This window comes from Mastigoproctus giganteus, chromosome 2 (genome assembly GCF_048544385.1).
Source record: "Mastigoproctus giganteus isolate SK-2022 chromosome 2, ASM4854438v1, whole genome shotgun sequence".
Lineage (NCBI taxonomy): Eukaryota > Metazoa > Arthropoda > Arachnida > Uropygi > Thelyphonidae > Mastigoproctus > Mastigoproctus giganteus.
The window spans coordinates 213786433-213799765 of record NC_143576.1 but is presented as its reverse complement, the minus strand read 5'-3'; the positions used below and the strand labels follow the sequence as shown (position 1 = coordinate 213799765).

General features: G+C 38.9%; 1 pseudogene across 1 annotated transcript; it reads right to left on the bottom strand.

Annotated features, from left to right (window-relative positions):
• Positions 1 to 4191: 4191 nt before the first annotated feature.
• On the bottom strand, positions 4192 to 10274 carry LOC150090060 (peptidoglycan recognition protein 1 pseudogene; annotated as a pseudogene). The gene is made up of 3 exons (XR_016548103.1): positions 10028 to 10274; positions 6361 to 6566; positions 4192 to 5132 (listed from the first exon to the last, which is right to left on the bottom strand). The product of XR_016548103.1 is annotated as a peptidoglycan recognition protein 1 pseudogene (transcript).
• Between the last annotated feature and the right edge of the window lie 3059 nt (positions 10275 to 13333).

Sequence of the window (13333 nt, the reverse complement as noted above, 5' to 3'; positions counted from 1 at the left end):
CACATGTACCACACAAGTTTGAACAAACCTAGTTAATAGTTTGTTATTGCCGTAACCCATCAGCTCCTGTCGAACTGACGAAATGGCCGCGAAGAATATGTTTCTTGCTTCCTTGAAGTACTCCCGAAAGGGAGTACTTCAAAGAAGCAAGAAACAAAACTGTCCGGTGCCTGGGATTCGAACCTGTCCGAAAGGACAGGTTCGAATCCCAGGCACCGGACAGTTTTTTCGGCATTTAGCTCAAGACCAATGTATTGAAGAAAGATGTTTATCTCAGAGATTTGTTTTGTTGCAGTTCCTTGGAGAGAGAGAGAGAGAGAGAGAGAGAGAGAGTCTTTTCTGGCCGATCCGAATAAATAAAGAGCTTCTGATCGTTGGCGTACGATATCATGTTTTGGAAATTCGCCAGCAGACGTTCCAATGCTGCTGCAAGTAGCGAAGCTGATAAAACGCCACCCTGTGGAACGATTCTGAAGACAGTAAAGGACAGAGAGACCATTGTGCTCAACAAGGATCTGCCTTTCCTGTAAACTTTTATTGACTACAGAGAGGTTATCGGAGATCCTAAAGTAGTTCTTCAGGATGTAAAGTAAAACTGTGATGGAAATGCTATCATATGTAGATTTAACGTCGAAAAAAATTATGTCAAACTGAGTTTTAGAATTAAAAACTCCCTGTATGTGAAAGAGACTTTGAAGGAGATTAGTAGTACTAGTAGATTTCCCAGAGATAACTGTGTGAAGGTGGCAAGGTCTATGATGAAAACAGTGCTCAATAAGTTGAGTTAGGATTCTCTTTTCAAAAAGTTTAATGAGCGAAGAGCCCACTAAGATCGGACGAAAATCCTTTGCAATTTAGGCCTCGAATTCTTTGGAATGGGTTGGACGAAGTAGTGTGTCCAGATATGGGGCACCGAAGATGATCGCAAAATTTCATTAAAGATGTGTAAACGAACATCCACAATAAAGACAGGATATTTTAATGATAAACGAGAGAAATCCATCAGGCTCGACGGTAGCTTTGTTTGTTAACTCATTAATTACTCTCATCAGATTTTCCTTCATGATATTAAGAGATGACAGGGGAGTTAAATCACGTAATGGGATGAAGAGGGGATGATTAGATTCTTCCTTTACGTGGTTCTCACCAAAGATATTGTCGGCCCATTTGATGAAAAGGCTCTCATCCATCTGATTATATTTGTATCTCGATATCTAACTTCATCATTTTATCCACAATAACCCGGTTTTCTTCTTAAAAACCCACTTTCTACAATGTCACTTTATAAATACTAGTAGTAATATTAAACTGGCACTGGTATAATGATGCAAGGAAGCGATTTATTATGCATCTGCCAAAAAAAAAAAAAAAAAAACTGTCTCATATTGTTCCCGTAGTCAAATATTGCCTATCCAGTTCTTCCTTCAATTTTGCCACTCTTCGCTTTGGCCACACTCATAAGAAACTTAGTCCAAAGTTCCACAATGCTGCCCGAAGCTGGCTGTGTTGTTGTTGATGGTACGACTTAAATTGCTCTTAATCTTTTATAAGCCCCATAAGGTTTCCCTTTAAATCCTCGTCTGTTTAAATTACATTTAAACCATTATCGTTAATGTTAATGTTGGAGAATTACCTAAAGCTTTAGAAAGATTTTGATTCATCCTCTTATAGTGAAAATCTCCTCCCTTCTCTCAACCCTGAATTTTAAAAATAGAGCATATTTTTAAATCCTTCCTATAAGTTTTCTCTGAAGTCTACTAAGGTGTTATGAATGTTGCAACTGTCATCTGTTGCAACTGTCATCCCGACGCCATTATTATCAAAATAAATAATAACAATTTTCAAATATTAAAAAAGCATAAACTGAATAAAAAGAAATTGAAATGAACGGCTCTTTTTAATATAATTGTGGTTGTAATCTTTATTCTTTATTTGCATAGCAGAGTATGAATATACAATCATTGCAACAATCCATCCTTTACGGCCAACAGAAACTCGTGTGTTATATCATCAGCGATTATGCATGTGAAAATTTTCTCCACGAATTTGAGCCTTGCACTGTTTCGGAAGAGATTTGAGCATTCTTAGCACCCAACAAGAACCGACCTTAGACATGGCCAAGTGTTCGTAGAGGATGGTCAGTGCCGACTTCCCAGAAATATTACACTCTCCAGAAGTCACAGACGCCTTAACACACCACACACTGGCCAAAAGATACGAACCTGTATTTAGTATCCAATCGTGTCGCCTTTGTTTCGAATAACAGCAGCTGTGCGGCGCCACATGGATTCTATAAGGTGTTTTAGTATCATTTGTTCAAATTATAACCATTCTTCCAGAAAAATATTGCGTAGCTGCGAAAATTTCAGGAAAGAGGATTTACTAGCCGAATAGCTCTCTCTCTCCAACTTATCCCACACATTTTGAGTAGGATTGAAATCAGGTAAATGTGGAGGACAGGAAAGATGATAGAAATCCGTGTCATGTTCTCCGAACCATTCTTGCACAATGCGCTGCTGCACTGTCATCCATAAAGTGGCCATCGCCTTCGGGAAAAAAAATTGTAACACTGCAAGGTGTAGTAGATCTCATACAAAATTCATGTACTCCCTTGATGACATTAGACCTCCACCGGTATCAACTGACCCAATCCGCGCTAACAAAGCATTCTCCGTACCATGATACCACCTCTAGCTGCTTGGGTTGTCTTAACAAGGCAAGCAGAGCCTTGAGATTCTCGCCACATTCTCTGCCTACCATTAGTCCAAAATAAAGTGTATCGTAATTCGTCTGACCATATGACTTTCTTCCATTTTCCCACAGTCTAATCACGACGATCTCGGCATCACTGCAGGCGGATTTTTCGGTTTATCCCTGAAACAAGTTGCTTTCCAATAAGCAGGTAACTACCAATACCCAATTTCTTCAATTCCCTGCGCATGGTACGAGTTGAAATAGGACAGTTCTGAGTTTGGTTGAGTTCATATGTTATTTGCTGCAGATTAATGTCCTATTTTTTTCGGGAAGTTCTTACAGTACGACGGCTTCGCTTTTGAGGTACTGTTTTTCTACCACATTTACGCCTTTGAGATGTAGGAGAACCGCTTGTTCCAGATATTGAAAATCTTTGAGATGAATGCTTTTGAGAAACCAGTTGTCTTTCGTTTCTTAAATCGTGGCTCCTGCTAAACGTGCACCCACGATATGATCTTTTTCAAAGTCCGATAGATCAAGCATTTTTCTTGGCTTCAATTTTCTGCAGTCGAACAGCCTGTCCAGTCTTTATACTCAACGAGGCAAGTCGTCATTACCCCACTTCACATTTTTCGTTGCATATATTTGCTGTTGTATTGGGGCTTTCGGAGCATAAACGACTAAGGCCATATTGCTTTATGTATACTGTGTGTAAATTGTATGGGTTCTGTGGTCGATTTTCTGTCTACTGGACAAAAAAATCGAGTTTCCGAGAAAAAAAACCATGCTACTCCTTCATCTGAGACCGACTAACTCAGTCACAAAAAAGTGAAAAAAGCTGATTAAAATTCCTCATGTCATTGTCGGTACTCGAACTCAGATATTTTCCAACCGGTGTGGGGAGGACAGCGATTCTATAAACTGTGATACCCGCAAAGTGCATCTATTTGCATTTCTTCTGTCTGTGTCTGTCTTAATACAAAGGTTCATTTTTTTTTAGCCAGTGTTTGTGTATATCTCTATTCTGCATAGCTTGTCCTCAATTTTTAGCACATTTCTGGAGTGTTTAGTGCCGTTGATCATTCTAAACGAAGATAATTTTCCATCGATTCTCGACCCCATTTAAACTGCTTAGAGCAAAATTTTATCTGGTATTCAGAGGAGTCAACGTTACTGTGTACAGTTTTCATGCATTCATGAATAATTTTTGAATCGTTTCCTTCTTTCATCAAAAATTTGATGATGGCTAAACGAAACACAGATATTTTATGAAAGCATCAGAAAACTACAGCTTTTTATATATACAGAATATTTTTCAAGGCAGATAACTTACTGAATGCCTCTCATAAATTATAATATGTATAAAAGTAACAGTAAAATAAAATATAAATTCATCGAAAAGTATAAAATAACATGACTCACAAGTATTACCAGGATTTAAACTTTAGTTGTAAAAATTTTCCTAACACATCAGGACAGTGTGTTCTATCCGTTAAATATTTATCGCGCACACACAATCATATCGTGGTAGATGACACTAGTTGTCTTCCAGTCACACTACGAATTTTTCTCCGAGGTTGTATCATTATTTTAGGTGTTGTTTGCAGATCACTGGGAGAGAAGTCCAGTCTGATAATGGTTGTCCATACTTTGTTACGTGAATTTTTGAAGATCAACACTGATCTCCTCAAGGGTTCGATTATTGTAAAAGCCTGAGTAGGAAGAAACCAATCACTTAACTGAGTGTCTTCTTCTTTCTGTTGGAGACTGGAGAAAGTCCTCAGTGCTGGAGGAAAAATATCCTGTTGACATGTCCAGAAATTTGGAGTATTCATAAAGTGCTGTTTGGATGTATTTAGTCTTGGTTCAAGTACATCATTGATGTTGAGATTCTCCCTCGCTATTTAGAAAAGAGCATTGAATCCATTGAACTTTATGAATAATGGTGATTGAATAGTGACTATATTATGATGATGATGATACAAATAGAAAGCTCTGCAGGAACAGGAACCTTCGCACCGATGTTAAAGAACTTGATGGGAACTCAAAGGTCTATCCTGCAGTTGAATTGGGATGCCATCTTGATATTTTTACTTTTTATACTAAATGTTTGGAGATATCTTTCTACGGAACGATGCCAACACCTGACCAGGACATGTTTTCTTCTGCATAGTCATTTGTGTAACCAAATCATCGTGTAACCACGAAACATACAATAAATGATTTAATTACGTAAAATAATTATATAATTCTTCATTATTGCGAACTCCCTTGGTGTCTGGCATTGGCGTGTAGTTCATGTCCCTGCAGGTGTATTTAGGACCCTTTCCAGAGTAATGGGGTAATCGCTTCATGATCTCGTAGAGAACATCACCAGGTGAGAGGGTGCAGGTGACATCACGATGTCCGTGTAGTTTGTAATTCTTTGTGATGTAACCCTAAAGGAAAGAAAGTGCATCTTGTTATTATTTATTTCAATCAAATCGACCCCAGAACACATGCAATTTACAGACATAATAATAAACGGAGCTCATACAAGTTCCTCGCATTACTGACCGGATTCGAACCCGGGTCTTTTCCGCCCGATGTGAAGAGGACGATGGTTATAACCACTGTGCTATCCGCGCAGAGCCCTAAACAGAATGGTGTACCATGTAGGCCGAGAAAACTTGTACAATTGTATTTTGCTGATCTTTCTCTTGGTTAGCAACTTTATTAATCTCAATGTAACCGAGCTTTTGTGGGATGATATTGAACAGGCTGCGTCTGGAAATGTGGGGAAATTCTGGGATTGTCTGCAGCCATCATGGCGAATAATTTTTCCGTGGTGTCAAGATGGATTAAACAAGACGGGTAGCAATTTTTAAATATTTTCTAAGCATCTTTTTGCTTGTTTCAAGTGCGTAGAAGAATACACTAATATTAAGACCTATTATATTAGTTCAAATATTTTGTAGCTTTGATGTTATACTAAAGAAAAACAGAATTCAAACAGAAAAAGAGAATTTCACAAGTTTTGCTGTAATAGCTTATCCTCGAGGATAAATAAAGACAATAAGAAAGTTGCTTGTGAGTTAACAAAGATAGTGTCCTTTACTGAATATTACATTATTATAGTCCAAAATACAGTATATAAATTAATTTAGAAAAATAATATAAGATAATTAATTTCTGAGAAAAAATACAGAATTAATTTCTAGAAAAAGTTTTAAAAAAATGCATCTTCCATAAATAAAATTTTTACTGTTCTTTGTCCCTACCCATTTACTTCGAAATCATTTATCTCATATTTCGCACCACTCTCGCTGGAATCATAATTGGTATAACCACCGGCCTCCCCAACCCGGGTGGAAAAGATCCGAGTTCAAAACCTGCTAATTACAATGCAGCCTATTACTTGATGGTTGTTTAAGATATGTCCCACCAACGTATCAACCGAATTTAGGGTGCACCATTAGAAGGTGGAAAAACCCCTGAAACACCTGTCACAAGCAATGACACCCAAATAAATACAATTAGTTGCACTTATTGATGGGCATAACCGAGAGATCATATTCCATTATTTCGATTATACTCATATCATTCGAATGAGTCATTTAATTAAGACAAATAAATCATTTGGTTAATCCCATCACTAGTTCGAAACCCTTAACTACAACAACTTACCAGTTTCACTCCACACTGTATAAGTTCTTGAGCAGCATCTAACATTCTCCGACTTGGAACTCGATTTTGGAAGTTTCCCATGAACGCTATAGAGATAGAGATGTTGTTGTATCCCAGAGTGTGAGCTCCAAGTTTATCCCAGCTACGTACTCGATAGACTCTTCCATCGTTGCCAACCACAAAATTGTATCCCAGGTCTCCCCAACCTGCAAACAAACAGCAAAACAATATTTCCATTGCTGTGTAATACCATAATCACTAGTGTTATGCTGGAAATTTAAAAAAAAATTGTATTGAGCTTATAATACTTGATGAAGTTTTAGGATGAAAGGAGTAGTGGGTTTATGTTTAGAAGGGCGGGGGGAGGGACGGTAGGGAGACTACAAAAGGCACAACAGTCAATTTCATGCAAAGGAAACTCGGGCACCGCTATAAAGAGTGGGTGTTCGTGACTTTTATAATCATTGTGTTGACGCTAAGAATTTCAGAATGGATATATCAATAAAAGATCACGCAATTCCAATGAACGTGTTTTCCAGAAAAGCAGTGGCAAAAAATGAAATAATTACAGTGAGGACCAATGTTTGCGCGATTAATGTAGAAGAAAACCCGGAAAAGATTATAGAAACAGGTTCAGAAGGTTCTCCAGGAAGGCATAAGTGCACAATTGGGTGGACCCTGTCTCTGAAGCTCAGTTTCTATTCCTATTGCCCAACTATTCAGACTTATTTCCCCCTCTGAATGGAAGTCACAAATGGTTTTTATCACGCCCTGGCTGATTAGTCGGTATCCAGGGGCTGTCTTTCCGTTTCTCCCAGAAAATCAAGTTTTTCATTCTACAAAACAAACAATCCACTCACAGGACACACGTGGTTTACACGAGAATAATTATGCTGACGGGTATGAGCGAGAGCTCTGGGGCATATAAACAAACTTTATTGCTTCTACACTAACAAAAATACACCCAGTGATCACTGAACTGTAACCACCCCATCCGTAATGGACTATGCCGCATAACTCGCAGTACAAAAAGGCGAACAGTGGTAATTTGCATGTGGTCGTGCAAATAAAAGTAATAAAGTAACAGCCACGGGACATAGTAAAGATATCATACAGTTTCAGAAGGGTATGATTGTGGTAGCTCCTGCGTCTAGTACTTTCATATCGGAAACAGCATGTCTTGTCGGTTGCTGACGACCCCCTTAATCAAAATGTACAAAGATGGTGTCGAACCACCTCCCGCCGACAGAATTGTAAAGGAATACGCAAAGTGCATGTTTGTGGTGAGCAAAGGGTGCGGCTCCCTGTACGGGCTCAACAGTAGGTTATTGTACAACAGTTGACATTGCAATACAATATGGAGAATGCAAGAACAATGTCCCAAATGATAATGCCCCGCAAAATCAGATGTATGGGGTTTCAGAGCAGATGATCCAAGAAACGCACTCTCTCCTCATTGCTGATCGTCGTCGAAGGCAAATTGCGGGTGTCATTAACACGCTGGTTGGATATTGGAGGACCGGAGACAAGTATACTGGCCGGATGAGTCCAAATACCTGGTGTAACACGCCGAAGGATGACGCCTTCGTGTGTGGTGCAAGCAACACGAGTCCATGGCCCCCATGGTGGTTGCTTAATCTGTGGCATACTTTGCTGGCAAGAACTAGAACCCTGGTGCATTGGGCCAACATTTCACTGATGAGGACCATCTGCAGCTCTTAGGAGATCATGTGCACCCTGCCATGTTGCATTTTACCCTGGACAGAAACGGGATCTTCTAAGAATATAATGTACCGTGTCATCGGGCACGCACTGTGCACGAGTGGTTCGAGGAACACAGTGAAAATATCACTCATCATGATTGGCCTCCAAATTCTCTTAACCTGAAACGAATTGAACACCTGTGGGATGTTTTGGAGCGAGAAGTCAGGCGTATGGACACGCAACAGACATCTATTCGACACTGTGGGAAACCTTGCAGGCAGAATGGCTGTAGATCCCCACTGACGTCTTTAAGGATCTAGTGGAGTCAATGCCAAGGTGAATAGCGGCTGTGATCCGTGCGAACGATGGCCAGACACGGTATTAGGTAGGTGATCACAATCCAGTGGTCACTGAGTGTACGTCGTTTTTCTTATTCTGGATTTAAATCCAGGAATTTTAAGGGAAGGTTGTCAAGATCAGGTTAACATGAAGTTAATTTTACACATTCAGTGGGTGAATCATAAGCAACCTTAAGTTGCTTAAAAGCAACCTTAAATATATTCCATAGACTTAGTTTCATCATTAGGCATCCCTTTTATAGGAATAAGATATATACACTACTCTACCAGAAGCATTCGAACACCTTCATGTTTAGAAAACCAAGAATTTTAGTGAAGGGCAAAATAAAGTGTAGGTCCACCTTTTTCTCTCAGTGACAATCGATTGTTCATGGAAAAATTTTCACCAACTCCAACTCCTAGTAGCATACAACAGAAATTTGTGTCCTTTTCTCCTTCAGTGCAGTAATCAATTAAACTGCATAACATAAGCATATTGGCGAGCGTTCCAGTTTATCTCACACGAGTTCGATCCAATTCAGGACTGAACTGTGACCTGGCCATACATGTTGTATTTCGCTTTCCTCAAACCAGATTTTACACCGCTCGCTTATAGCATTGACCATTATCATGCTAAAATGAGGAGGGGAACAGTTCCATAGAACTGCCAGAGTGTTGGCACCCGAAATTGTCCAAATGAACAGTGTGCGATTCGGGTTTGGTGGATTTTGATATTAAAACTTACTGTCCTGACCCAAAGCACGAAAATCTGTTTATTATGCTGGAAGAGCTGTCTTAACATTTTGGATACAGTGATGTATATTCATTTTCAATTTTTCACATATGGTTTGTTTGTTTATTTATTTTTTCTTTGCAATTCCAGCTTTTAATTTGGTTTCCTTATAGCCATCAGTCGTGCATTTTTTTCCCCTCGTGGGTAGCATAGTTGGTATAATCTCCGCCCTCCCCACACCAGGTGGTAAAGACCTCAGTTCAAATCCCGCAAGGAATTCGAACTCAGCTTATTGATCCTTATTAATGACGCTAAGAATTTTTATCGGCCATTTTCACAACGTGGCTGAGTTAGTCGATCTCAGACAAGGGCGGCATGATTTTTTCTCCCGAAAAGTCGGGTTTTTCGTCCAGCAAGCAGCAAATCGACCAAAAAACACATGAAATTTGCAAAACATACTACCTATGGTGCAAATGGCCTAAGTTATTGATGCCCCTAAAATTCTTTTAACCTTTTAGTGTTGTACTTACTTTTTCGTAGTCGTTTATCGACGAGGCAACTAAGGACACGAGGCACCAGTGAACTGCATTTAAAAAGTGGAGGGGGATATTTTATGATTAGTTCTGTTTGGCTGAATGAAAAGCTGGAGTTCTTGAAAGAATGAAAAAAAGGGCAGCAAACAGCTGATAAGGATAAAAGGCACCGAACACAGCCATGTAAAATTCGCTGCTCAAGAATCTAAACTTCCATCGCTCTTAGTATGCTAAGGCGAATAAGGCGATCACAATTTAGTTCATACACTATATTGCCAAAAGTATATGGACACCTGGATACTTGAAAAGAACTTTTTATTGTTACAATATTTACCAAAATTCATGTGTAAAGAACATACCCAAATTGATATGAAAATTCTGCATCACTTTCATTATCTTGATACACTTTTTCTTATCGTTACATAGAACACCTGCTGTGTGGTGGAAAAACACGTGCTCCACAGGAGTTGGGATCGTTTCGAGATCTTCGGTGGCGTTTGCTGCTCCCCATTCGTGTCGTTCAACTATCTGAGTTTCTGGACATTCTGTAAGAAGAGGAGAAAAAGAGAAAACGAATAAACAAAGTGCTGTCTTATTTTGATTCATGCGATAGGGAGTTGCAGTTGGATGAAAACTCGTTAAATTCCTTTTCACTGGGATTTAGATATTTTAAATAACCACCCATATTAAAATAAACATTTTAAAGTTGAAAACGATTATGCGGCAAATATATTACGTACCTTTCTTGTTCTTATCTGAAAATTTGTGGGTAAGTGAGTTGACCATTACTAAAGAACACATCATCACGCAAGTGGAGAGAAGATTTTGTACAGTCATAGTTCTGTGGGATAAAAGAAAACCGATTGTTAGCCTCTTAAGCAGAACTTTTTTTTGTAATTTAACTTAACATAATTAAACGTATACAGGGAATATTCAAAAAGATAGAATATAAAAAATAATCTTCTGAAGATGGAAAAGAGCAAATGGACATATGATATATTTTATAGGCTCAAACGAAAACTAGTTTCAGAAAATAAAAGAGAAAGAGTGCATTGCAATTATGGTCGACGGAATGACAGACTTTTTCGATATGAATTAACTTTCTCTGTGCTTTTGGTTTGTAAATGAAGATAAGAAGACTGAAGAATTGTTGAACAATGTTCAACAATTCTTCAGTTGTTCAGCATTGAAGAACTGTCGAAGCCAGTGTTGATGCAACTGTGGCAGGGATTTTTACTAGAGTTCAATCTCGATTTTCTCTGATCCTGCCCACGGCTTTGCATGTACGTTGCCTCGCTCCTTGTACAAGTTTAGGAGTTCAAAGTACGATTATAAATCACCCTGGTTACAAGAAAATATTGAATATAAAAAAATAAATTATTGAAAATTTCTGTGGCTTTCAAGAAAGACTCGTGTTCCGATCAACTGTAACAGGAGGAGAATGAGAGAAAAGTACATTTTATTTCAGAAAAAGTGTACACATCAGGGAACCCATTTACTGTGAATAGAATGATGTCAGGGCCTTGAGAAATGTGGGCTTTCTTAATAAATTTATCAAGATTCGCAGACGCATCTAACTTCAGTTCATGACAGGAGAAGTTGATCGGATCAAAAAACTGTTCTGATGGAAGCCGAGTTGTGATCTGGTATAAAGAAGATACTCTGCTCGACAAAATTAACAGAACACTTAAAAATGTGGTGCAACTCGTGCAGCTTGCGATGAAAGGGGACAAAATTTGGTATGGTGGTGTACCATAGAATAACGATGAAATGAGGAGACGGCGAGAAACATGTAAATTGTGTGTGTTCTCTAGTCGATTTTCCAGCTTTGCTGGACGAATCATTTGCTGGCTTTTTGTGGTTGAAAAACTTTGCTGTCTATGTCTGAGACCGATTAACTCAGCCACAGAGTGAAAAAGGCCCATAAAAGTTCCTCGCATCATCGACGGGATTCCAACCGAGCCTTTTCCACTCGGTGTGGGGAGGACGGTGACAATACCACTGTGCTACCTACCCGCGCAAACTGGGGAGTTAATGGGATACAAAGCACTGAGCCTTCTTAACACAGCCCTGGGTGTGGCTGCAGCAACCACATGAGGCAGTTGATATTGTATGGTTCCATCTTGCTATTAGAGCCAAATAGAGATCTGTTCTGTTTGAAGTAGCTTTTGGGCGACCTTGGCTAGTTCTTGTAAAAATAACTTCAATGGTGCTGAGAAAACAGTGAGTGACACAATAAGTCACCGTACCACCTCCGCCTGCGACTGCACTGCTTCAAGTTGTCTAACGGCCAGCTATCTCAAAGAATCATCTAAACGACGATAACTTGCCATCCTGAGTACTGGAGATGTGGTTATCCCACTGAGCGAACAAAAAAAACGGCAATGAGTGATATGGTTGCGCCCCGTGAAAGTGATTTTGGCCAAATTTTGTGCTTGGAACCTTTGGAAGGGCAGCTCTTCATATGTTTCTGCCTCTAAATAAACCCTACTTGTTTCTTCATATAATTCATAAAAGTTCTTCTACTTCTCGTTATTTTATCTTTAATACAGGTAGGCTACTTGGCACTTCAGATAAATGTTTTTCTTTCTTTCAGAATAGTTTCTAAAACAAACAAAAGCTGAAATCGATCTCGAAAGGCAACCTGATGTAGAAATTATAAATCATCTCCTCAGGAGAAATAAATAAAAAAAGATAGAAACAACAATTAAATAAAGTGGCTGAGTTAGTCGGTTTCAGGTGAGGGTTGCCTAGTTTTTCCTCTCGGAAACTCGGGTTTTTCGTCCAGAAAACAGAAAATCGACCATAGAACACACACACACGCAATTTACAGACAATATACACGGAGCAATATGGCCTTAGTCGCTGATGCTCCTAAAACCCCACTACAATAACAACAACGCACACGAAGTTTATAGACAAAGGGAACCATTGCATACAAGAGATAAGATGCAGTTTGAGTTCCATCAATGAATACCCTGCCGTATATTCGTTTCAGTCTGTAAGTTCATTCGTTTTTACTTCAAAAAAGAAATGTGGACGAGAAATGGTGCAATTTGTACGTACAGAGACGTTCTACTGGATTTTTCGATGAACAAAAATATGGTGGTCCATAATTTTGTAGATCCAGTCAACCTAACCTCAACTGTAGACCGAAATGGTATTGCTTATCGCACTAGTATTTACCACACCGACAACAACTTTCACTGTTGAAAGATCTTTTTCTTGTCTCGGTTGACTGAAAAATTAATTGCGATCAACAGTGACACAGCAAATTTTGAAATGTGGCCATCGTCAAGCTAAAAACCTTGACAGAGAATTCATAAGGAGAAGGGACAGAAGGTAATAAACATTCAGCTCGTCACAGCAACACAAAGTCGTAAATTATTTCCAGTTTGTTTAAATATTTCCAGTGGTAATTTTCTAAAAATAACAATAAATAACAGTTATTAAATGTATATGATCCATATCATACATGCACTGGCCCAAAAAATACAAACTTTATTCAGTAGCGAAACGGGTCACTTTGTTGAATAACAACAAGTGTGCGGCGTGGCATGGATTTTGTAAGGTGTTTTAGCGCGTTTTCATCTAACTGTAACTATTGTTCCAGCATAATATCGCTGAGCTGTGAAAAAGTTGAAGTAAGAGGACTTCGTTGCAGA